Below are 27715 nucleotides of genomic sequence, written 5' to 3'. Positions count from 1 at the left end.
AAGTGTCTGTTTTGGTTATCTGATTAACACGTCTGTAGTCAATGCAAAGCCGCTGTGACCCACCTGGCTTAGGGACCAGAGTGACAGGAGAACTCCACTCGTTCTGACAGGGCTCAATCATCTTGTGGTCCAACAGGTAGCCAAGCTCCTTCTCGATGAGAGGAACTTTCACTTGGTTCACACGGTAAGGAGGCAGTTTAATTGGCTTTGCGTCTCCAACCTCGACATCATGCATCAACACAGTGGTTCTTCCTGGAGTGGCACGGAACACTTGCGGGTACTCCTGCAGTAATGCCGAAAACTCCTGCCTTTCCTTGGGAGGTAGATGAGAAAGCTTAGTCTGGAGATCATTCATGATATCAGGATTCTTCCCCAAACTATCACTCAGGCTCATACTGCATGGGAGAGCTTCACTTGCAGACTCGGGTGGAACAGCTACAGTGCAGACTGGATTATTTTCGTCCCGCCTGTGATATAACTTTATCATGTTGATGTGACATAGTTGCTTGTTCTTTCTTCGATCTGGTGTGGCGATGACATAGTTGACATCACTGAGTTTCTTCTCCACGAAATAAGGACCACTAAACTTGGCTTGAAGAGGTTGCCCATGCACTGGTAGCAGAATCAAAACCTGATCTCCTGGCTGAAATTGGCGTAACCTGGACTTCTTATCATACCAAGTCTTCATCTTCTAGTGAGCAGCTCCTAAATTCTCTCTCGCCAGCTGTAAAGCAGTGGACAGCCGTTCTTTGAACTTCATCACATACTCCAGCAGGTTGACGTCATCTTCCTCCGACAGCCAGCATTCCTTGAGTAACTTAAGGGGTCCTCTTACTTCATGGCCAAACAGTAGTTCAAAAGGTGAGAAGCCCAGTGATTCATTTGGAGATTCTCTTGCGGCAAACACAACGAATGGAAGACCTTTATCCCAGTCTTTCTGATGTTCCAAACAGTATTTCTTGAGCATCGATTTGAGTGTTTGATGATATCTCTCCAACGCTCCTTGGGTCTGGGGATGGTAAGCTGAAGACGTGATTGGGTGATGCCCAACTCTTTCAGAGACTGCTTGAAAACGTTTGACATGAAATTACTTCCCCGGTCTGACTGTACCTCCTTAGGCAGACCAAACTTTGTGAAGAACCCTAGCATTTCCTTAACCACGTTCTTTGCTGAGATATTTCTAAGTGGAATGGCTTCAGGATAACGAGTAGCCATATCAATCAGGGTCAACACATGAGAAAATCCTGAAGAAGTCTTAGGAAGAGGGCCCACAATATCCACCAACACACGGGTGAATGGCGCCTGAAAAGGAGGAATGGGAACTAGAGGTGCAACCTTTTCAGTCTGATTACACTTCCCCACAACTTGACAGGTGTGACAAGACTTACAATACCAGGAAACATCCCTGAAGATACCTGGCCAGTAGAAGTGTTTCAAAATGCGTGCCAGTCTTCCTCACTCCAAGGTGTCCTGCCAAACTGGAATCATGAGCCACTCTAATGATATCCTGCCTACAAACACGAGGGATGACAACTTGATGTACAACCTCCCATTCACAGTCGGCTGATGCTGTTGGGGGTCTCCACTTCCTCATAAGTACTCCTGACTTTACATAATAACAAGTAGAAGCACCGGCTGACTCTTCTTCACTGTAAGCAGAGTTAGCTAGACCTTTCAACTCAGGGTCAGCAACCTGCAACTCAACCAACTCTTGACGAGACAAATTATCAACACTACGGGGTACTGCCTCATCTGGTGAGTGGCCCAAATTAGCAAGAAAAGTGTCAGATAGGATAACATCATCATCATCATTATCCTCTATATCACCAGTAACTTTAGACTTAGCCCTAGTGACAGCACATGCAGGGAACACATCAGGGACATCACAATCCTGGGACACAGCCACTGGCTCACTAGACAACTGAGGAGCTGGACACTCTTGACTTCCACCAATATCATTTCCAAGTAAGAAAGTTACACCTGACATTGGGAGTGTCTCAACCAACCGAACCATAACGGAACCATTAACAAAACCAGACTCTAAATTCACTCTGCACAGAGGAACAGAGAAGTAATTATTCCCTACACCTTGTAAGATTACAGTTTCATCAGAGGAATTAACATTAGAGCCTAGAACACTGGTCAGCATAAGGGATTGGCAAGCACCTGTATCACAATATATTTGAACTGATTTCCTGTCATTACTGTCCAGAGGACTGACAAAACCATCAGACAGGAAATTAGCACATGAACTCTTGAGAGTGTCACCCATGTTACTGCTCAAAAGAGGAGCTCCATCATGAGAATTTAAGTTACCCCTCAAAGCAGGTTCAGTTAACTCAGTTAAAGAATTCTGGGAACTCTCAAGAGTGGACACTAGACCAATTGACTGAATATTTAAAGACTCCTTTTTGTGCACATCACGCTGTCTCCTGAAACATCTCTCCGTAGTATGACCAAGCTTACTACAATAAGTACATTTACTTTTCTGAAATCTAGAGGTGGAGCTGGTATTTACTTCCTGAGAAACATCATCCTTATTCTCTTTCCTGTTACCTGTACTCTGAGTAGAGGCAACGTACTTACTCTCAGCTTTCCCTTTTTCTCTAGAATATCTCTTGTGAGTGAGAACATATTCATCAGCTAAAACTGCAGCATCAGACAAATTATCTATTCTTTTCTCATCAAGATATAGGCTTACATCTTTACTAATACACCTTTTGAAGTCCTCCAGCAAAATCATCTGCATAAATTTGTCAAAATCAGAATCCACATTCTTAGAATTTAACCACTGCTCTAACAGATCTTCTTTGATTTTTGCATACTCAACATGGGATTGCTTATCTTGCTTGTAAGTTGTCCTAAATTTTACTCTATAGGCTTCAGGAACAAGCTCATAGGCCTTAAGAATCAAGCTCTTAACTACATCATAATTATCAGATTGATCCTGAGGCAAAGATGCATAAGTTACTTGAGCTTTACCGGAGAGAACAGTTTGAAGGAGTACTGGCCAATTCTGTTTGGGCCAATTAAAACCTGTAGCTACCCTCTCAAACAACTGAAAATACTTTGTTAAATCAGATTCATTAAAAGGAGGGACAAGTTTAACATTTTTAGCCACATCAAAATCATCAGAGCTAGATGATCCAGTTCCACCTTGTATCATGCGATACTCATGGTCTGCCTGAATCCTGGCAAGTTCAATTTGTGCCTCAGCCTCCTTAGAACGGGCCTCCGCCTCCTTAGCCTTAGCCTCCTGCAGGGCTAGCTGTAACTTAGCTAATTCAATCTGCGTTTGCTCATTTGGAGGAGTTACATTAAACAAGCTTTCATTAATCATGGCAACAATTTGATCTTTAGACTGATGAGAGCGAACAACAAATCCCAATTGTTGAGCAACAATCTTAAGTTCATTCTTTGTTCTGTTTTCTATATCACACACTGTTTGCACATTTGACAAAAAATCTTTGGCTTCATCAAGTGTAGTAATAGTAGACATAATTAATAAGTAACAGTCACAAAATATCAAGCAATATCCTTATGATAATATCCTGAATATCCTGATATGAGGTCGCCAAATTTATGTTACGGAACAGAGAAAGATAACGTACACTTTAAGTGAGAATACCAAGAGTCACCACTGTCCCGTAAAGTTCCAGGTTCAAAACAAAAGAGTTAGGTAAAATTACAAGTTAAAGTTTAATGCTCAAACTAACAACAAAACATTCAGGACTCATGAGGATAATGTAATGGCAAATAAACAGGGTAAATATATGGTTAACTGCAATAGCCTCTATTAACACGAAATTAGCATGAGTAAATTTATCTAAGTCAGCCCTGATAAAATGAGATACCAGATAATACTCAGTGAATGCCAGATAAATTATTACAGATACAAACTATTATCAAAAATGACTGACATAAAACCCAACATTAATCACAAACACTTCACTAGGCCTAAGAATTAACCTTATGCTACACAGTACAAGAAAAAATGCAATAACACTTATACTCAAATTACACACAGCTGCTAGATGTTTGGAGATTTCTTGAAGCACTCACAATAATAATATCTGTACAGGGGAGAACAGAGATGTGAACAAAATGAGGAACAGATCTAAGTGGCAATGATGCAGAGACTGAGCTCATTATATAGGGACCAGGAGAGCTTGATACAACTTGTAAGAAGGACGCGCAAATGAAGCCATGGGGACAAAAAGCTGAAAATCCCGCTCTGAATAACAGAGAGAACGACTTTACTATAACGGTAGAAGGGGGGGGACTGAGGCAGAACACGCTCGTGATCAAACATGCAGCAACTGTGCGTTAAAATTACACAAAGGATGATGAAATCATAGGCTATGTAACAATATATATATATATATATATATATATATATATATATATATATATATATATATATATATATATATATATATATATATATATATATGCCATCTTACCGTACGTATCGTCCTGAAACACGGACAAAGCATTGTGATATATAGGGCACCCTGTAATTATAAGTGCAAATATTGTCCTTGGTAATTATTGGGACTCGGAATCGCACAAATTGTCACATATTGGATGGCATATTTTTTGAGCCAATATATTAATAATTTAACGCGTCTGCAAAACTCCATCGTTTTCACAGCCATTCATCTCAGGCGTGCGGTACTTTTTTGATAACAGTGCATTGGTGTCATAAAGGCAAAAATATGTTATGCTCCAGAAAGCTATCCTACATCCAGGCTTTGAAAATTCCTCTATTTCTGCATGTAAATATTGTTTCAACTGTTACCATAGACCCCAAAAGCCATATGATGTCAGAAAATGAGGAAGAAAGTCAGGATGATGATGATGATAATGACGACAATGGTGAAAATACTGCCTCAAGGCTGACATAAAGAAGCCCACCAAAAGTCTTATTATTCGGAAGGTAAATATTGTCGTAATGTATCTCCCACGCTAACGACATAATCCCGTGTGTCGGCGCTTGTAAAGCCCTGGCTGCAGTCATTAATCTTCCTCCTAATGCCTAACACTGTGGTAGTCTCTTAAATATGTTGATGGCTATTTTTAGTTAATTCTTGTTACCCTCGGACGATTTTACTCAGCTTGTGATGAAATTATTATAAAGAAGGAGAGGGAAACATGCTATAAGCCTCTCGATTTTTTTTTTTTTTAAATATATAACGTCTGGTGATATCTAGGCTATTACTATAAGGCGCATCCATAGCCTACTTGTCTGTATACGAACAAAGCTTCCCACCGTGGTAAGTTTAAGGGGAAGGTGCCGAGCTCACTAAACGATTCCATGGTAACCATTCTAAAAATTCTCCTGTCATGGTTCGTGTGCTGGCCAGCATCACTGCAAAGACGACTGTGGAATCGGAAACGAAAGAATGAAAAATTTGTTGGTTAGCGTCATAAGAGGAGGCGACTCTACAGTAGGTGCGGCCATAGGGTACCAAACCACTGAGCTCTGTAATATGGGGGGGCTAGCTCATGGGTTGCGCTGCGTAGTTTCTTGGTCCGCTGCCGCTGATGCAGTAGCAGCCATGTTGAAACACCCCGCCTGACACCCTCGCCATTTGAAATGAGCCGATGAATCCGGAAAATATAGTACCATGATCCACTGTGCAGCTCACGGATTCAAAAATGGGCACAGGAATTCATCGAAGTGAGAAGGAATTACATTTCACATGGAAAATATATAACTTGTTGCTGCTTCTATGAAATAACTGATAAACACAGTACACTTCGTGCAACATACAGTGTACAGTCGTGGTCATAAATAATCACCTATCCTCCTGTACCCCGTGCCTCAGACTGGCTCGTTTATGCGCGGCAAGTCGCACTGGAGTAAGAGGGGCTGAGAGGGAGGGCCAAGAGAAAGAAGGGAAGGTGGGTGGGGGGACTAACGATGGTACTTGGGTGGAGTGAGGGAGGGGAGGTAGGAGGAGGGAGAATGAAATGCGAAATTGTGGCCACATAATTTGTCTATTTTCTTTCAACCAGGGCATCATATAAAGGAATTACTAATCGGTAGATAAAGCTGCATTACACCTTGTATAGCGACGTCAGATAACAAGCTTTAGATAGATGGAGATATCAAGGACTTGCTTGTAAGAGAAATATACTGACGTGACATATCAAATATTAGCGCAGAGCCATCGAGATTGTGTGGACCCAGATTGTCAAAGCAAGAAAGCCAGAGAACGAGAGGACACGGGCCCGCCTCATCCAGCACACCAAGGACGAGTGGAAGCTGTTCAGACGAAACCAGCAAACCATCAGCAACATTGTTTCCCCGGTGCCGCGAAGCCTGCATGAGGTTTCGAGGGCATGAGGCCACTGGACTACTTACTAAGGCGTTCCTGGTTGCTTTGCCTTGACCAGTGTCGGTAAACATTGATATAGATATATTTTGGGAGTTTGGGTAGGATTTTGTTTAATTTTCCCTCTAACAGATTATGAGAAATACCGTTATCATATCCACCCATGAGCTCAGACATCAAAATTACCTTTTATGCAGAATTATTTTAAATTGCCTTTTCATACTGAGATGTGTTTAAATAATTATTGAATTGACATGATGGTGACTGTATAGAGGGAGTGTATACCGTGAGGCTGATCATATTTACTTGGACACAGCCATTTCAAAGGTTGCATATAATATTTAGTTCCAAAAATTAATTATATGTAAGGGTAGAGGACGTTTCTTACACAAACATTACGGAAGTCAAAGCCATCCAGATTCTATTCTGCGTCCGAAGTCAAAATATGCGGATAAACACAAATATCTGGCTCCGCACTAATGTTTGATTTGTCACGTCAGTATATTTCTCTCACGAGCCAGTCCTTGATATCATCACCTATCTAAAGCTTGTTATCTAACGTCGCTCTACAAGGTGTAATGCAGCTTTATCTACCGAATAGTAACTCCTTTATATGATACCCTGAATGAAAGAAAGTAGACAAATTATGTGGCCACAACTTCGCATTTCATTCTCCCTCCCCCTACCTACCCCCCCTCTCCTCCCTCACTCCACCCCACCACCATCGTTGGTCCCCCCCCCCACCTTTCCTTCTCTCTCTGGCCCCTCTCTCTCAGCCTCTCTTACTCCAGTGTGACTTGCCGCGCATAAACGAGCCAGTCTGAGGCACGGGGTACAGGAGGATAGGTGATTATTTATGACCACGACTGTACATTCGTGCAACATACAGGATATTCACATCACATTAAAAAAAAAATCCAGGGTGCAAAAAAATAGGTGTTCAAACGCTTTGTCTAGAAGCACTGGTATCAGCATCTAAAGGCAATAATTTTTTGAGCACTTTTATTAACAAGAGAGACAGAAAAGGCTTCCTCAATACATGTGAGTGTAGTTAAAATCTGTCAAGAACCTAAGAAATGCTTTAAATTTTGCAAAAGAACAAAAAGGAATCTTTAAAACATCAGCCAATGCCGCTAGCTATTTCCACAGCTGTGTTGCACATTTCACACTGAATTACTATACAGAGAACATTTGACTGTCTAAACAACCTTATGTTTAACGCCTCCACTGAGGACAATCAAGTTCTCAAATTAATAAAACTGGTATCACAGTGCTACAGTATTATCAGGGAACATCACATTATTAAAGAAATCCATCACAGAGGAAGCTACCTGGTACCGGTACTATAGTATGAAAGCAGCTGGGTAGGTTGATTGTGTTTAAAAATCAGCTGGAAAAAATTATGGAAGTATGTTTATGTCCATAAAGATATGTGTAGATAGTACTGTAAATAGCTGATAGATAATGCCACCTTTTTATTGTACATTATGTGTTTTATTTATGATGGCGAAATATACATTATTTTCATAAAAGTGCTCTTTCCATTGACCTCAATTATATCTTTGTTATCATAATTAAACAGACAGTAGGTTATGGAGGTAATAAAGAAAAAAGAAAAAGAGAATGTTCTCCAGTGCAGCAACCTACTGTATATGACGTTGTTTTATTCATACTCATGACTATATTTATCACATATAATTCGTAGAGGTAGGCAAAAAAAAAATTATAATAATAAATAAATATATAAATATATATATATATTACGATGCATATGTAAACAGAAAGGCAACAATGAGACGGAGAAAGCAAGCTAGGAACAGTGTTCAATTGCATTACTATGGTGGAGACGACTGGTGCGGGTGCTTCAGTAAGGCGACCGTGTCACACGCTCACTGTGCAGATAACCCCTCCATATTATACAGCTCAGTCGACCAAACACGGTAGTTTCCGTTCTGCGTGCCATTTTTGCACTATTTCCTATCCAGGAAAGTCTAGGCTAGGTTAGGTTTGTTTTCTTAGTATAAGGATAGGTTAGTTTGTTATTCACTTGGGGTATTCTTTTGGGTTAGATTAGATTAGGATAGGTTAAAGGTTAAAGGAAATATAAACCCTCGTAATGGAAGAATGATCATCCAGGGAAAATCAGACTTAGTGTGCAGTGTAAAAACGTTACACACAACGGAAATCTGCAAGCATTTGTCCGACACAGTAATTAATTATTTAAATACAAACCACCTACTTTGCGTTGCATTTTGGCTAACTTTGGACAACTTTATTGCTCACTGGAAATACGAGCACTGAGAAGAAAAGAAAAATCATGATTAAAGTTTTTGCGGAGAGCAAAGAACTTCATATTATATTCCAGCTTACGACAGATGTTTAAATACAGTTCACATAAACTCTCTGCAGTCCAAAGGTATATATTCCTTGCAAGTTTAAGCTTGGTGTAAAAACGCTAACGGTCCTGCAGATCATAGGGTAAATATTTCCCCAATGTCTTTCTCCTCCAGTAATTTATCATCCCGGTAATGAGTAAACTGATGGCGCGCTAATGACATTGTTAACTTCATTACAACCGTAGTCTTCCTCCCTGCTTGATTTTGCCCTGCATTCCACATCCTTCTATCCACCATTTTTCTTTAGCCCTTCATTCTCTCCACATTTTCTCTCCCCGCCCCCCCTCGCAAACTCTGTCTTTTCCTTAATTTTTATGCAAGGAAGAAGGAGGCAAAGGCCAGAAGCCCGCAACATTGTTTCCTCCAAGAAAAAAATAATAATATAACAGAGGGCCGAATTCTAGATCCCCTCATTTCGAGATGCCTGGACACACATTTAAAAGTCTGGTGGTCACTGGCAGTTAGAAGTATAGACAAAGGAAGACAATTCCAGAGTAGACCTGTTGTATACATGAAGAACTGGAAGTAACAGCTAACTCTTGTATTAGAGAGACAGAAAAAGGGATGAGAGTTTGCTGCTAGATGGGTGCTACGCGCAGACCATAGTGGTGGAGGGATGCAAGCAAACAGCTCAGAGAAGCAGTGGTCACTGAAGCAGCAATAGAAAAGACATAAGATGCAACACTGCGGAGAAGAGAAAGGACTGATGGGGGCCAGTGAAAGGAGGAGAGATAATGAGACGAAAAGCTTTTAGTTCACCTTGTTGAGAAGAGTTGTATGTGGGCAGCCTCCCCACGCATGTGAGTTGTACTCTACACAGGGGTGAATAAAACCCCTGCATAAAGTCTACAACTGTACAGGGGTAAAGTAGGCATGGAGTCGGCTTAGCACACGTAATCCCTTGGAAGAGCATTTTACGAGGATTAATACGATATCTTTCCAAGATAAATACCGAAATAATGAACCTCAGGTATGTTCAAAGATGAAGGAGGATTGAGTTGAATATTGTTAAAAAAAAATAAAGGATATTCCCGTAAACATTTTTGCGGGTTAAAATAAGTAAGAATTGAGTTTCTGATGCATTAAAACAATAAGAATACTTTTACCTCAAACAGAGATATAAGCCAAGTCACCTCATCCCTTGTTTGATAAAATAACTGCTGAAATGAACGCTGTGAGAAGCGAATGGAAAGGTGATGGGTGGAGTCACCAGCGTACGAGTAAATAGGGTTAGATGTACAGCGTAGGTCACTGATGAATAAAATGACAGCGCCTGAGGAACATCACTATTAATAGCTCTTAGAAGAACAGTGGCCATGAACAACAACAGCTACAGAACGACCAGAAAGGAAGCTAAAGATGTAGGCACAGATAGAAAGACAGAAGCTGTAAGGGGGCAGTTTGGAAATTAAAGATTTATGCCAGACTCGATCGAAAGTCTTTGAGATGTCAAGTGCAATGGTAAATGGCAAAGCTATCACCAAAGTCCCGAAAAGAGGATGACCAGAAGTCTGAATGGAAGGTGAGATCACCAATAGAACATCCCTGACGGAACCCACTGCAGTGAACGTAAAGATGGTTATGGTAGGAAAGGTGCTTTATTTTATTTTTTTTAAGATTAGATATTAAAACTTCAGAAATACAGGACGATAAAGCAATTAGGCGATTGCTGGAGGGTTGAGAATGGTCACCCTTCTGTGGGACAGTTTGAATGAGAGTCTACTTCCAGCAAGAAGGAAAGTTACAAGTCGACAAAGGCGAAAGAGTGTACCTAGGCAGTGTGTAAGCACAGAATCACAGTTCTTGAGGACAACAGGAGGGACTCCATCAGGCCCATATGTCTTGTTAACACTGAGGTCAGTGAAGGCAGAAAGCACATTAACTGGAAACATTTTAATATCAGTCATGAAGAAGTCAGAGGAGGGAAGTAATGGAGGAATAGCGCCGGAATAGTCTAAAGTGGAATTGGAGGGGATGCTCTGGGCAAAGAGTTCTGCTTTACAGCAAAAGAAACGGCTACAGCGCCATCAAAGCAGGAATAGGAGGGAAGTATGATGAAGTAAAGTTTTAGAGAGGTTTTTGGCGAGGTGCCAGAAAGAACAGGAAGAATTTGAATTGGATAGTTTAGAGCATTTAATATCAATCAAATTATTCTTACGGGAGTAAAAAACAGACTTAGCATGACTCCAGACACAGACATTAAAGATATGAGTTCAGAGTTAGAATGGTCCTGGTACCTTTCGTAAGCAGACAGCATCAGAACAAGCTTGATTAAACAATTCTTTTTTTTTTTTCAATAGTCACACGAAAACAGAAATGCAATATAAGATTTCATGCCACAGAGAATAATCTCTGAAATGCACGAGGTACACTCGGCTGGCTCTAGGCCTTGAAAGCCATAGTCATTCCAGGGAAAATAAGGACGTACTGCCTAAGGGCCTCCCAGTCAGCAGCTCCAAAATGCCACAGCCACTGCTTCTTGGGCTTTATTAGAGCGACAGGACAGATTGAGATAATAAAGTTGTGACTGGAGGAGCCAACGGAGAGAAAAGATGAACAGAGAAAGCTGAAGAATTAATTGTCAGGAAGAAGTCAAGTATGTTAGAATTCTCTCCAAGGCGGTCAGGGATACGTGTAGGATGATGTACAAGCTGCTCTATGTCATTAATGTGAGAAAAGATGTAGGCTTGTTCACCATGTGGATCAGTGAAAGGAGAGGAGAGCTCAAGGTGGTGGTGAACACTTAAATCATCTAATAGAGATCGATGGAAAGCCTTCCATCTCAGGCGTAACACTGTCACAGAATTTTTTCGTAGTCATTAGAATTAGGGGATAAGTACACAAAACAGATATATTTCGTCAGAGGATAACAGGATACCCGATAAGAGAGAGTTAAGAATTCAGATGATTCAAATTCATGAACACAAGAGGAAGATATGTTGTTATGTACTAATACACAACAGCCATCTTTGGCTTTGAAGTGAGTATTGAGAAAGTAGGAGGATACACAGAAGGGTTTGCCACAGACAGCTGAGTTTCAAAGAGGAAGAGAAGGTGAGATTTAGAGGAAGTGGGGCTGTGTTCAACAGAAAGAAATTAGAGGAAAGGCCACGAATGTTGCAGAAATGAACAAGGATTGAGTCAGACCGTTGTTCCATGCATCTCAGTTGGCTTTCACCGAGAAAGGGGTGGATAGTGGGGGCTTTTATGGTCTCCCCTCCCCCCTCTGGGAACTCCCGAGGCTTGGTGCTGAGACGCTATTTTTTTTCTGCATTCAGAATAGGAAGTTTGGTGTGTAATGAGCATGTAGTCTGACGCTGAATGTTAAAGAAAATTGTGTAGAAGAGTAAGCTAGCCTACTCTTTATGTTACTGAAATAAAAGTTCAGCAAAGGGGGATGGTCAGAAGCTAATCTCGAGGGCTGATGAAACGGGAGCTCCAGCTCTCCCTGTCATAAGCTTTCTATCCACCTTGGGAGTATCGCCCTGATTGACTGGTGCTACAGTCAACTCCCCACAAAGCCTGTCACGTTTTTGCTATCGCTAACCCTAGATCCCTCCCTGTCGATTAACCCTGACATTCTTCATTCTACACCCTGCCATTCTTAAAACTAACTATGCATTTTCTCTACCTATCCTCCTACCCCTACTTCTCCAGATTTTTCTTCTTTCAGTCCCCTCCCCTGCCTCTTCCCCTTGTGTCACACCACTGACATCTCCCCATGCCTACAAACTTGACTCCACCTCCACCCCCCAAGTGGCTGCAATTCTTCTTTCATATCAGCCTTGCATTCTCCCATCCCATCTTCCCTTGTCAACCGTTCCTTTTCCCCTTGCTCGTTGACTCCCATGACCTTCTTCTTCACTGTACTACTCCCTCTTAATACGCGCCTTGCCTGCTTCCTAGCCACCTTTTTTTCCCTACTCCCCCTGCTTCCTCCTCCCCCTGCTTCCTCCTCCAGCAACTCCATTCGCTGTAAACCCTACCTTCTCTGCTACAAGTCCTACCACTCCCCTCACATTCTCATACAAATCCTATCTCCACCCTTCTAGTTCCGTGCTACTTTTCATATCTCCTGAACTCCACACCACCAAACTCGCCCGTAGTGCCACATCCTCTTAGCCACCACCCGAGTCATGGAAGGTCAGTATAAAATTTACGAAAAAATATCTATGCACCATGTGACAGAAATCACCATTTTATCAACAGAAACAAGTTTACTTTAGCCAACCAGAGGAGACTGTTAGTAGGTCTGAATCTTTCCTGTTTTTGTTTTTTTCTTCTTCTTCTACGGGTTTAGTAGGCTGAGAAACAAGAGGCTGTACAGTGAGCAGGGCCAGTGGGGTGAAAGAGAACTATAGCTGCAGAGTATAGGTGTATGGTGTGAGTTAATTGCCTCCGCCAAGGAGGTTATGTTTTACCTCGCGTTGGTTTGTTTGTCTATTTGCTTGTTTGTTTGTCTGTTTGTTAGCAGGATTATTTAAAAAGTCATGAACGAATTTTGATGAAATTTTTTGGAAGACTGGGACAAGGGCCAAGGAAGAAATTAATAAATTTTGGGCCGGATCCAGATCCAGATCCGAAGCATCCCGCACAATAATTCCAAAGTTCGCAATGAATTTCAATGAAATCTTGTGGAAAGGTGCGCCAATTACCAAAAAAAGAATTGGTTAAATTTGGGGGTGGATCCCTATCCGGATCCGGATCCTCTATCCACGGATCCGGATCCGGGATTACTCAAAAAGTTATGAACGGATTTTTATCATTTTTTGTGGAAGGGTGGGCCATGGTCCAAGGAAGAAATGATTAGTTTTGGAGGCGGATCTGGGTCCGGATCCGGAGTATCCCGCACAATATCTCCATAAGTTCTCAATGAATTTTAATGAAATTTTATAGAAAGGTGAGTCATGGACCTAGAAAGACTTGATTAAATTTTGGGATGGATCCGGATCCTATATCCACGGATCCGGATCCGGATCCGGATCCTTTTTTAACCCATTAGCACTCAATGTCCTCAATATAGGACGGAACTTGGAATTTTCAAAATTTAATAAAGAAGGGAACCCCGGGGTAAGGACCTAAGAGCTTCGCGACTATGAACCGATAGGCGAAGGGAGATACGCCTAGCACTCTTCCAGCAAAACCCCTCGCACAGGAACTCTGAGGGCTAATGAGTTACTGTCAATGGCATTGGCGGAGGTATGCACAGTCTGGGCTTTATCTAGCTGTATTTGTTTTGTGTAAAGTTAGAGACAAGTTCATCCCCTCAAGCCCTTCTTCCTTCCCTATTAATCCCTCGGCAATTCCATTCCTCCTTACTCTGACACCCCTTCTCATGGTGAAGTTACTTACTCTTTAGCCTAACCATGTTCTTCCCTTTCTCACCCTGTTACCTAACCCTCCAGCTCCCTCCCCTGCAAACCCTGTATCCATCCATGTTTATTATAAGCCCTGGCATCGCCCCGGCCATCCTCTTCTATCCCTGCCTCTCATATCTTACGCTACATTCTTCCTGTCCACCCTTTTCCCCTTAATAACCCTTTCTTCTTCCCCGTCAGTCACTTTATACCTTTCCTCCTGCCCCGCCACTTTCTTACAATACTAACTTTACTTCCTTTCTACCAGCCTTCTTCCTCTATCCCCATCCCCCGTTTCTTCCCTTTCCTACTCATCTCTCTTGCGAATCCTGCCTCATTCCTTTCTTCTACAAACCCTGCCGCCTCCCTTCCCATCTCATCTTGGTTGCAAACCACGTTTCCTCTGATTAACTCAGCCAGTTGTCATTCATACTAACCCTACATTCTCCCTACCCATTTTCTTCTTCCTCTAACCCTTCCTCCTCCCCTGTCAATCCTCTTCCTTATCCTTCCCCTTTCCTCACAATACTAACAAATTTTTCCTACCCACCCTCTTCCCTTACTCTCTCTGTTTTCTCTTCTTTCAGCTTCGTCTCTAGCCCCAGCCTCCTTCCCTACGACAAGCTTTGCCAGATCCCCTGCCAACCCCTTACCTGCAATCCATGTCTCCCCTCCCCTGACCTCTTCCCTTCTCATCCCCTCTTCTTCCTTCTCTCCTACTCTGTCTCCCCTCCCCTCCCCTCCCCTCACCTCTTTTACCCTACCCTGCCTCCTTCCTTTCCTCATCAAACCTCTTCATTTCCTCTCCCGTATGCAAACCTCGCCTATTCTGCCTTCTCTCCTCTATTCCCTTCCTTGCCCATCCTCCTCTCCTCCTCCCTTCCCTACCTACCGTTTCCTCTCCTACCCTCCCTTTTCTCCTCGTCCTACCTCCTCCCCTCCCATCCCTTATCCTGCCTCCTCCCCTACCCTCCCATCCCCTTACTCTGTCGCCATCCTACCCAGCTGCCACCCTTCCCATCTATCTTTCCTTCTTAGACACTTTCCCATGCCCTTCTCTGTCTCCTCCCATGCCATCCCTTTGAATCGCTCATCCCTTATATCCCCTTCTATCTCCTTTTCTCCATTCCCTCCTTTTCCATTACCAGATTTTACCCTGCACAAGCTCCTTCCCTTCTCTGCCCTGCCTATTTCCTCTTTTCCCTCTCACATTCTACCGTGCCACCTCACCCTGCTCCCCTGCCCTCCCGTGCTCAGCCCTGGCCTGTCTTCCCTTGCCTCGTAAACTAGCCAAGGCGAGTACAACAATTTCCGTGTCAATAAATGTCATTCCCCCCGCCATCAGAGTGAGTGAGGCTTCCCGAGGGACCAACCATCCTCACACTCCTCCAACTGCTCCTTTCTGTGCCTCTTCCTCTAACTGCTACTCCTTTCTATGCCTCCTCCTACTACTACTACTACCGCTGCCCCTTTCTGTGACTCCAACTCAATTCTATGCCTGCGAATCCTAATCCTTTCTTTTCTTCCCTCTCTTAATTTTGCTATGCCTCCTCCTCCTCCTCCTACTCGCTTCTCTGTCTCTTCCACTTGCATTTATATATAACTCTTTCTCATACTCATTTCCATGCCTACTTTTAATTCTTTCCAAGACTCCTCCTATTCCTCTCCATGCCTCTTTCTCATTCAATTTCATACTCCTACACCTCCTCCTCCTCCTCTTCCTCTTCCTCTTCCTCCTCCTCCTCTTCCTCTTCCTCCTCTTCCTCTTCCTCCTCCTCCTCTTCCTTCTCCTTCTCCTCCTCCTCCTCCTCCTCCGTATCTTCCCGGACCAGTTTTCCATCTCAAGCTGTCGTTTCACTGTCTGTGTGTTTGTCTTTCTCCTAGCCTTCCGTCTCAGGTTATTGTTTCCTTCTCCATATCTGTTTATTTTCCAGCCTCCCAGCTGACCCACGTTTTCCCTGTATTTCTATGTGTCTGTCTGTCTGCCTGTCTTCCATCTCAAGCAATTATTTCCTGTCTGTTTATCTATCAGGCTTGTATTTCAGTCTCATATAATGATGTTTATGTCCTTGTTTGTCCCCCATCCCTCTCTCTCAGGCTATTGTTCCTCTGTCTGTCTACCTATCTATCTGCCCGCCGACTTTCTGTCTCAATCTTTCATTTCCCTGTTTATCTATCTGTCTATCATCCTTCCATCTCATTCATCTGTTTCCTTCTTTGTTTATCTATTTGTCTGTTGTCAACCTTCTGTCTAAGCCGAAGGGTTCCCTGCCTACAGTATTTTTAAGACTGCCTATCGCTGTTCTTTTTCAAGCTGCGTTTCCCCTCTCTGTCTGTCTTTTAAACTTTTTATCGGCCTATATCTGCCTCTTAATTTTCGCCCCCATGTCTATCAGCCCTCTATCTAAGGCTGTTGTTAATGCCTCAGTGTTGCAGATCAATTATGCTTTTATCGGAAATGTTCTATCCTGATGCAGCGGCTTATCTTGTCCCCCCAAAGTTTTCGAGTCAATTCTTAATAGAAAAATTTTAAGGCATCTTTCCTATCACAACCTTCTTTCCGATCGTCAGTATGGGTTCCGTCAGGGACGCTCCACTGGCGATCTTCTCACCTACCTTTCAGACTCCTGGTCATCCTCCTTTCGGGACTTCGGCGAAAGCTTTGCCATTGCACTTGACATCTCAAAGGCTTTCGATCGAGCCTGGCATAAATCTTTAATTTCCAAACTGCCCTCCTACGGTTTCTATCCTTCTATCTGTGCCTTCATCGCTAGCTTCCTTTCTGGTCGTTCTATAGCCACTGTTGTAGACGGCCATCGTTCTTCTCCTAGATCTATCAACAGTGGTGTTCCTCAGGGCTCTGTCCTGTCACCAACTCTCTTCCTTTTATTCATCAATGATCTTCTAAGCTATACATCTAACCCTATCCACTCATACGCTGATGACTCCACCCTTCACCTTTCCATTCGGTTCCCGCAACGCCCATCTCAACAGTTACTTCAAGAAACAAGGGATGAGGCTATGGCACACCTAATGTCTGACTTGGCTCGTATCTCTGACTGGGGTAAAAATAATATGGTTGTCTTTAATGCATCTAAGACTCAGTTCTTACACCTATCAACCCGACAAAATCTTCCACAGGTATACCCATTAATGTTTAATAATATTCAGCTTAATCCTGCATCATCCTTGAACATGCTTGGGGTTTCATTTACTCGGGACTTATCTTGGAAAGATCATATTACATCTCTTGTAAAATCTGCTTCCAAAAGATTGGGTGTGCTAAGCCGACTCCGCTCTTTCTTTACCCCTGCACAATTGTTGTCTCTATACAGGGGTTTTATCCGCCCCTGTGTGGAGTACAACTCTCATGTGTGGGGAGGCTCCCCACACACAGCTCTTCTCAATAGGGTGGAGTCAAAGGCTTTTCGTCTCATTAACTCTCCTCCTCTTACTGACTCCCTTCAACCTCTGTCTCTTCGCCACACTGTTGCATCTTTATCTCTTTTCTATCGCTACTTTAATGGTCACTGCTCCTCTGAACTGTATGCTTGCATTCCTCCACCTTTACGACGTGCGCGTAGCACCCGTCTGGCAGCAAACTCTCATCCCTTTTCTGTCCAACTCTCTAATGCAAGAGTTAACCGTTACTCCCAGTCTTTCATTTATGCAACAGGTCAGCTCTGGAACTGTCTCCCTCTATCTGTATTTCCTGCTGCCTATGATCTCCAGTCTTTCAAACGCAATGTGTCCAGGCATCTCAAAATGATCGGATCTTGAATTTGGCTCTCTATTGTGTTTTGTTTTTCTCTTGGAGGGAACTGTTACTGCGGGCTCATGGCCTTTGATTCCTTCTTCCTCGCATTTAAAAAAAAAAAAAAAAAAAAAAAAAAAAAAAAAAAATGTGTCGGTTCATATGTGTGGATCTTTTTCTTATCATTCTGCCTCCTATAAGGCTGGCTTGACTTATTTCTGTGGGGTTATCGTTTAGATCGCTGAATACAATCTCTCTCTCTCTCTCTCTCTCTCTCTCTCTCTCTCCACTGCCCCTAACCGCCTTCACACACACACGTATATATGGTATGATCAAAGTGGACGGCTGTCATCATCTCTCTCCCCTTTGTCCATCTCCTCATTCCTCCTCCTCTTCCCATACTCTCTCTCTCTCTCTCTCTCTCTCTCTCTCTCTCTCTCTCTCGATCAGTGTAAAAATTAATAAATGAGTTAGTTAATAAAAGAATATACATATGTGTCGTATATATGAAATAGAAGCACTCAAGATGGAGGACCAATTGATCAGAGAGCCAACATCTGATCTGTTCCTGTAACCTTGAGCTTTGACTGAATGATCTAAAAATCGAATCCCGTCATCCTGAACACTCCCATATTGTCTAAATCGGAATGAATCTGTTGAGGCTAACCTTGCCACGTGACACTGACCTTTGAATTTCCCTCAAAGTTCAAAGGTCAAAGTCAATTCGTTTGTTATCGCCTTACTCTGAACTCTTCCTCAAACTATGGATCATCTAAGAACTAAAAGTACTTTGCCATGTGACTTGACCTTTGATCTCTTGCTCTTAAAAGCTACAGGTCAATCTCTCGGGTGGGAACTAAGTTTGAGTCAACCTGGATTCAACTATGTTATTTTCTTCACACACAGGCAGATGGGCCGAACTTTGACCTTATCGTGTAATCTTGACCTTAGACTAATTTTCCTCTACACTGATCCAGATCGTTCTTGTCTTGCCTTCAACCCATCTACCAAGTTTGATCTGAAATAGGACTGAAACTGATAAAGGTGAAAGTTTAACCTAGCCCCGTGACCTAGGTATATCAGACAAACTTTTTTCAGTTATTAACACACACACACACACACACAATCGCGCGCGCGAGCCAATGAAAAAAACAATATCGCTAAACGCTTTGCGAGTCAGGGTATATAACCCATATGAACGAACAAAATAAGAGGCATGTAATAAGTAAGGTAAGTGGATTACAGACGGATATAGATACTGATTGACAGATATGTGTAAGATATAGGAAGATATGTAAAAAAATATATATATATAAAATATAATTATACAGTTATACTGTATTATATGTATCACATACAGATATATGAATGATCAAATTAACAGGTAATAAGAGGTACCTGGAATATATATATATATAAATATATATATATATATATATATATATATATATATATATATATATATATATATATATATACATATATATATATATATATATATATATATATATATATATATATATATACATATATATATATATATATATATATATATATATATATATATATACATATATATATATATATATATATATATATATATATATATATATATATATATATATATATTAGTATATTTAGGCAGAATGTTTTCTTTTATACAAAAATCATTAAAGACCAAGGCGTAGCCATTGTTCACTATTTTTCTGTTGATCTTTTCAAGTTTTCTTACACATTGTTTTACACTATGATTCAGGTTGTAGATAATATGTCCAAGATCCATGTCGTAACTATATTTTATTAATTATTTATTTTCATTTTTCGTAGGAAAAATGAAAATAAATAATTAATAAAATATAGTTACGACATGGATCTTGGACATATTATCTACAACCTGAATCATAGTGTAAAACAATGTGTAAGAAAACTTGAAGAGATCAACAGAAAAATAGTGAACAATGGCTACGCCTTGGTCTTTAATGATTTTTGTATATATATATATATATATATATATATATATATATATATATATATATATATATATATATATATTAGATAGATATAGATACAGATCTATAGATATATATAGATACATATAGGTAATGAGACAGGTAGATAGGTAAAAAAAAAAATGTATTATATATATAAATACACAGTTACCCAAATGATAATTCATTACTCAACTCAATGATTTATTGTTGGCAATAATTTACAGTTGTCTGGACACCTGGGTACATGACACTCGTGCTTACTAGTGGCTCGTACATACGGTACCCTTAGATCTTTAAGGTAGGATAGGTTAGAATAGGTTAGATTAAGCCAGGTGAAGCTAGATTAAGTTAAATTAGGTTAGTTCAGGTCACGCAAGGTCAGGTCGTGCCACGTCAGGTCATACCAAGCAGGGCTGGGGGTCAATTATGAATTGAATTGGAACTGAATTGAAATTGATTGAAAAAAAAAAAACTATAAATTTGAACTGAATTAGAACTGAAAAATTTATTTATTTTTAAAATAAAATTAACTGAATTGAACTGGAATTGATATCAATGAACTGATATGAACTGATGACTAAATTGATAAAATAATATTTTATACTGTAATATGCGAATTCATTATTGTACAATAATTATCTTACAGTATACTCAAATAAACAGTGAAATATACAGTTTGGTATCACAAAAAAAAGGTAAAAAATAATTTGAAACCTCATTTTTATTTCTTTCCGTTAGATTAATGGTACAGAACAAGGTAGAATAAAATTGATTCTGAACTGAAAACATATTAATTGAATGAAATATCGACCATAACGAACTGAACTGGAACTGAATAATTCTTTTTTACGAATGAATTGAATTGAACTAGAATTGATTAATTCAAATTTTACTCTGAATAGGAATTAAACTGAAATGACAAAAATGAACTGACCACAGCCCTGCAGGTCCGGCCATGCCATTTTAGTGTAGGTTCGGTTCGGTTCGGTTTGGTTAGGTTAGGTTAGGTTAGGTAACATTATGTTAGGATAAGATGGGACAGATTAGGTTAGGTTAACATGGCCAGGGTTTGGTTAAGCAACCAGTTACATCAGCGAGTCGTAGATAACATCACCCTCTTAGGCTTTGGTAGTTTGTTAGCAGGAATACTACAGGGATTAGTTCTAAGGCTTCTCCTTCCCTTCCCCCCTCAATATCTCAGCCATCTTCCCTCCTCACCGTCTCCCTCCTTCTTACACCGTTACCATCTCGCACCCTCTTCCCTTCCTTCCACTCCATCTCTCTCCCTCTCTATCTTCCCTCCCCCCCCCTCTCTCTCTCTTTACCTCTTCCTCCTTCAGAATTTACCTTTACTCATCACCCTTTTCCTCCCCGTGCTCCTCTCTCATGCTGTATTTCTTCATTTTCTCTCCCTGACTCGCTCATTCTCTCCCCTGTTCTTCCCTCATCATCTCTCTACTTATTCTTTTTCTTCTCATCCACTTCCTATCCCTTTTCCTCCCTAATCATCTCTCACCCTCCTCCTTCCCCCCCCCTCACCCTCTGTCTCCCTATTCTTTATTCACCCACTCTCTTCCTCCTCCCTAGACTCTCATCAACTCCCTCTCCCTCTTCCTCCTTTCCCGTCTCTCTACCACACTCATTCCCTCTCCCCCATCTTCCCATACTGCCTATCTCCCTCTTTTCTTCCCTGCTTCATCTTTTCTTTCCCTGTTTTCCTCCGTCAGCCTTCTTCCATCCTTTTCTTAACCGTCTTACTCTTCATCCTTCACTTCTCCTATTCCTTATCCCTCTCTCCCTCCACACTCGTTTCCCCCCCTTGCTTCTCTCTGTCCCTGTCTCTCGTCCTCTTCCCTCGCCCTCTGCACCTTTTCATTCTCTCTCCCCTATCCTTCCTTCCTTCCCCATTCCCTCCCTCGTCCCCTCCCCCCCCCTTCTACACTACCCTCTCATTCTCTCACTCTTTCCTTTTATATCGTGTACTGAACTGATATTTGAATTACAAATTTTTGTCTTTGGTCACATTCTATTTCTGCCGTACCGGTACCTACATGACCGGCGCAACCCAGTGTGTGTGTCCCTAACTGTGTCACTCACCCACTCACTGGATCATTGTACTGATATGTAGTATGGAATCAGCAAGTTACAGCCGAAGACCTTTACGAACGTATGGGAGGGTGCTGATGGATGAGCGGTATTGGTAGAGTGTCTGGTGTGCGTCTGGGGTATGTCTGGGATGTGTCATAGGTGTATGTGGTGTGTATCTGAAGTGTATCAGCAGTGTGTCAGGGTGTGTTTGGGAGGTGTGTCCATCTGAGGTTTCATTTGAGGTGTGTCTGGGGTGTGTCAGGGTGTGGTTGAGAGGTGTGTCCATCTGAGGTTTCATTTGAGGTGTGTCTGGGGTGTGTCAGGGTGTGTTTGGGAGGTGTGTCCATCTGAGGTATTCATTTGAGGTGTGTCTGGGGTGTGTCAGGGTGTGTTTGGGAGGTGTGTCCATCTGGGTTTTCATTTGAGGTGTGTCTGGGGTGTGTCAGGGTGTGTTTGAGAGGTGTGTCCATCTGGGGTTTCATTTGAGGTGTGTCTGGGGTGTGTCAGGGTGTGTTTGAGAGGTGTGTCCATCTGAGGTGTGTCTGGGGTGTGCCTGCATTGCGTCTAGGGTGTGTCTGCAGCGTGTCTGCGGTGTGCCTGCAGCGTGTCTAGGGTGTGCCTGCAGTGTGTTTGGTGTGTGTCTGTAGTGTGTCTGCAGTATGTCTGGGCTGTGCCTGCAGTGTGTCTATAGTGTGTCCGCAGTGTGTCTTTCGTGTGCCTGCAGTGTGTCTGGGGTGTTTATAGTGTGTCTGGAGATTGTCTGGGATGTGTCTGGGGTGTGTCAGCAGTGTATCTGTGGTGTGTCTGCAGTGTCTGGTGCGTCTGCAGTGTTTTTGAACCGTGTCTGCAGTGTGTCTGATGTGTGTCTGTAGTATGTCTGGTGTGTTTCTGTAGTGTGTCTGGTGTGTGTCTGCAGTGTGTCTGGTGTGTGTCTGTAGTATGTCTGGTGTGTGTCTGTAGTATGTCTGGTGTGTGTCTGCAGTGTGTCTGGTGTGTGTCTGCAGTGTGTCTGGTGTGTGTCTGTAGTATGTCTGGTGTATGTCTGTAATGTGTCTGGTGTGTGTGTGTAGTGTGTTTGGTGTGTGTGTGTAGTGTGTCTGGTGTGTGTGTGCAGTGTGTTTGGTGTGTGTGTGTAGTGTGTCTGGTGTGTGTGTGTGTAGTGTGTCTGGTGTGTGTGTGTGTAGTGTGTTTGGTGTGTGTGTGTAGTGTGTCTGGTGTGTCTGCAGAATGTCAAGAGAGTGTTTGCAATATTTCTGTAGTATGTCTGGTGTGTGTCTGGGATATTTGTAGTGTGTCTGCAGTATGTCTGGGGTGTCTACAGTGTGTCTGGGGCGTGTTTGCAGTGTGTCGGGTTTTTGAGAGGCAAATGACACCTTTTGGGATGTGTTGGGGAGGTGGACGCAGCTGGGAAGGAACGGCCATCAAAGGTGTCTTTTATCTTGTTTTTAAAGTATAGCATGAACTCTCAAACAAGTTATTTCACCGTCCGCTTCCTTTAATACTATTTTAATTGAATGCAGTCGGCTTTGATGTTAGTTTTCACTCGTTTGTGCAGCAGTCTTTACTCCTGTTATTTTTGTTCCCATTGTTACAAGAGAAAGGGAATTTTGAAGTTCTGTATCTACTACAGTACGAGTACTGTGGCACAGTAAATTTATTACTTCTCGGAAAAATGCTGATATACAGTACAGTAGGCGAGGACAAAATATTACGGCCAAGCGAAGCGATCAAACGTAGCGAAGCGACGTCTACTCTACAGTACGTTCAGCCCAGAAATGGGCGACCAACACCACCCGATGTCTATTGCTATTCAGCACTCGGAGAAATTAGAACCGATCAGATCGCTCAGTGATTGCCGGGGTGTTGGGGGGGGGTTCTTGTCAGCGTCATAGAGTAGGCTCCCAGGCTCTAGGTCTAGTCAGCTATTCCCGCACTTGTAAAGAAAACTAGTTTAACGGGTAACTTGCTCCTTTTGTGGGCAAATATAGTAGGTTAGGTTAGGTTAGTGACTAGTCACAAACCTAACCTAACCTACTGTATCTGCCCACAAAAAGAGCAAGTTAATCGTTAAATTAGTTTTCTTTACTTGAGCTGGGATAGCTGACTAGACCCCCCCCCCCACTCTACATCCCCACACTCACTGCGTGCGCTGATTTGTTCCAAAATCTACGCGTGCCGAATAGCAATAGACATCGGGAAATGCGAACCGAATCGACCCGGCCCGACACGACACGGTCCAATCGCGATGGTTTTGAGGCTGATAACTTTTCTACTATATAAGAGAGAAACGACATTCTTTCAGCAGGTAGTAGATACATTATATAAATTTTGTTTTTAGCTATGTATTTTCTCATGAGACCAAAGAAACCCCTTGAAATCCCAGCTTTCCAAGGGAATGTACCGAAGGCTTCATTTGACATGCTCCACTGTGATGTCGATTTAATGCACTATGAAAGTGACACATGCGAGGTGTGAGTTGTTTTTCACTTTCGTATGTTGAATGCTAGCAAGCGCGCGTGTGTGTGTGTGTGTGTGTGTGTGTGTGTGTGTGTGTGTGTGTGTGTGTGTGTGTGTGTGTGTGTGTGTGTGTGTGTGTGTGTGTGTGTGTGTGTGTGTGTGTGTGTGTGTGTGTGTGAAAACGTGAGAAAGTAAATATTTTAGCTCAATTATTCTTCTGTCATTGTTCAACTACCTCACCAGAAATGTTGAAAGTTTATACCAATATGAAATTATGATGATTTATGATGATAGGCGTAAGTAGAAATGCTCGCTCGCTCGTCACACGCTCACAAAGCGCACTTGACGGGTATACGAATACGTGCAAATTTTCCTTTCCATTCAGATATTTTACTACACTTCTCTAACTAGAATGCACTCAGAGAGCGCATTATTCTGTCAATGCCGGATCCGGATCCGCCCCCAAGTTCAGTCAATTATATCTTGCCCATGACCCACCCTTCCACAAATTTCATTGAAATTCATTGAGAACTTTTGTAGATACTGTGCGGTAGGATCCGGATCAGGATCCGTCCCAAAATTTAATCACTTTTTTCCCCTGGCGCATGGTCTACCCTTCCACAAACTTTCACTGAGATTCACTGAGATCTTTTGAAAAAATTGTCTGAACAAGCAAACTGAAAAACGTAGGTGAGTACATAACCTTCTCTAACTTCGTTGTCGGAGGTAATTATGGGAAATATGCTTTACAGTACCAGCAACGATTACAAGAAAATTGTAATTAATTATCTGATGAATAGGCAACAAATGTTTATTTTTTTCACTATTTTCATTAGTCAGTATTAATATTAGCATCACTATCATCAACCATCACTCCTCAACCCTATTTCCAGTTAAAACAAGGGATCGGAAGGATGCAGGCTTAACAGCACGCATGCACAAGCAAACTCATGCGCACAGGAACATGTGTTCGCACGCACACGTCAACATATGTACGCGCGCGTGCACTCACGCAAGCACGCACGCACACGTGCGCTCGTGCACACACACACACACACACACACACACACACACACACACACACACACACACACACACACACAACAGCTTCATACTACCTGAGGTATGAGATAAAGTTCATTCCAGTGATCTAATTTCTTTCACAAAGAACAAATAAATATAAGTAAAAATCGGTAAATGAATAAATAAATAACCTACTTTCTTCTGTAGCGTGCTTTATCTGTATGTGGGTGGGGTGATAAAGGAGACTAATGATAATAATCTTGGCTGAGTTCATGAGAAAAAAAAAATGAGGAAAAAAGCAAAAAGACATACTGTTCAGGGACAAGGCTTATACAGAAAAATAAAGTTGCTTCTCACCTGTAATCTGATCAGCAATTTATCAACAAATCATGAGAAAAAGCTGAACTACAGCAAATAAGAAATGTCATTAACTTATTAGCTTATCCGAAGAAATTTAATGTTAATATCCAGTTTTTCGAAGAAATAAGTCACACAGTAGTACCAAACTTAAGAGTTGTCTTTGTAATATATTTATATATATATATATATATATATATATATATATATATATATATATATATATATATATATATATATATATATATATATATATATATATAAACGGAGGGAGGGGGATCATACTGGGATGTTTAACCCTTTAACTAAGCTTTCTGACACGGTAAGGCAGTGTTCCGTTACAGAAGTTACTAAGACAGACCCTTCCTAAATTAAACAGTCGTGTGTGCAATGGCAGATATACAAATGTGATCATCGTAAAGAAAGGGATACTGATAGTTAAATGATTAATTAAAGGAAACTACGGCACACATAACATTCTCAGGCTCGGATAACTTACCCGCAAGTGAATGACACCGTCTGCTGCCTGGCATTAGCTGCAATAAAATACGAAAGAAAACACGACCACAAGTAGGTAAACAAACTGCTCTTACTGATGTTCTCAACGGTGATCAGACGTTTTGTATATCCTGGTACATGATTCCTATACGAGCTGGAGAGGTTACAAACAGTCTTCATAAACCCTTCACTGCCAGACAGCTCCCCTAAACCCAATAAAACTTTCCGGAGTAAGAAGAATAAGCTGCAAATGATGCATTCGGAGTTGTCCTGACAACTGTTTTTTTGGTTGCCGGAGTTCGCCATGGAGCGGTTTAGATGGTGTGATAGTATTTCTTTAACTCTTTTGATGCCATGGACGAAACTGCTTATTTTATCTAGGCTAAATCCAGAATCTTTAGTTCAGGTGAAGGAAATTCGCGGACTACAAAAGGTTGACAGAGTTCGTTGTAAGCCTCCGACTACTGAAACTTTCGTCATTTGAACAACATCGTCATTTACTCACTTCGTTTACGAAGAGGGGCTGATACTTATCAAGAAACAGTCGCCAAGAGAGAGATGCAAGGGAAAATTTGCCAGAAAAACAATTCTCGTGGCACAATTTCTCCTTTTGCCTGCTAGGAGCTCTTTCGAACGAACAAAATTGCTTGTTGTCATCCTAATTGAAAATCTGAAGTGTCGGTTACCACTAGCAGAGCTTTTAGTATTTTCAGAGGTGATTTCCCAACTGAACATAAAAAAAAAAAAAAAATCGAATTAACCTCAATAAAATCCCGGACTTCACAGTCAGCAAAAAATAGAAAACTGTCAAGACTGATTTGCCTTGGAAGAGTTACCACCCTTTACCTCTTCAAAGGTCATCATTACACCTGCTCTCGTAAGGGGAGTGTTTGTTATTTTCTGGCAAGTAAGTGAATGAGTGTATGTATGTATGTAGGTAGGTAGGTAGGTATGTTGTGTGCTTGTGTGCGTGTTGCGTGTGTATGTAAGTGTGCCTCTATGTATCAGTGTATATGCATGAGTGCTCATGTGTGCATTTTTGTGTGTGTGTGTGTGTTCGACTCTGGGCATAGGCTTCTGTGCATATTTGCTTGTTCACGTGTACGTATGTGTGTTCGTGGATGTCCGTATGCGTGCATGCGCATGTGCGTATGTGCAGGTGCAGGTTCGTATATGTACAGATGAAGGTTCGCATGTCAGCAGGTGCATATGCAGGTCATGTGCGTTTGTGTTCGGGTGCATTTGCAGGTCATGTGCGTATGTGTGCATGTGTGTATATTTACAAGCATAAGTGCGTATATATGCATGTGCGTATGTGCATGCGCATGTGCATACTGAGCATGCGCATATGCATGTGTGCATGCACATGTGCGTATGCGTGTATGGGCACGAGCGTATGGGTGCATGCGCATGTGCGTATCCGAGCATGCTTATGTGTGTATGGGAATGTGCG

This window comes from Coenobita brevimanus, chromosome 38, assembly GCF_032717465.1.
Source record: "Coenobita brevimanus isolate Jiangsu-jjx chromosome 38, ASM3271746v2, whole genome shotgun sequence".
NCBI lineage: Eukaryota > Metazoa > Arthropoda > Malacostraca > Decapoda > Coenobitidae > Coenobita > Coenobita brevimanus.
This window is presented reverse-complemented; position numbering follows the sequence as displayed.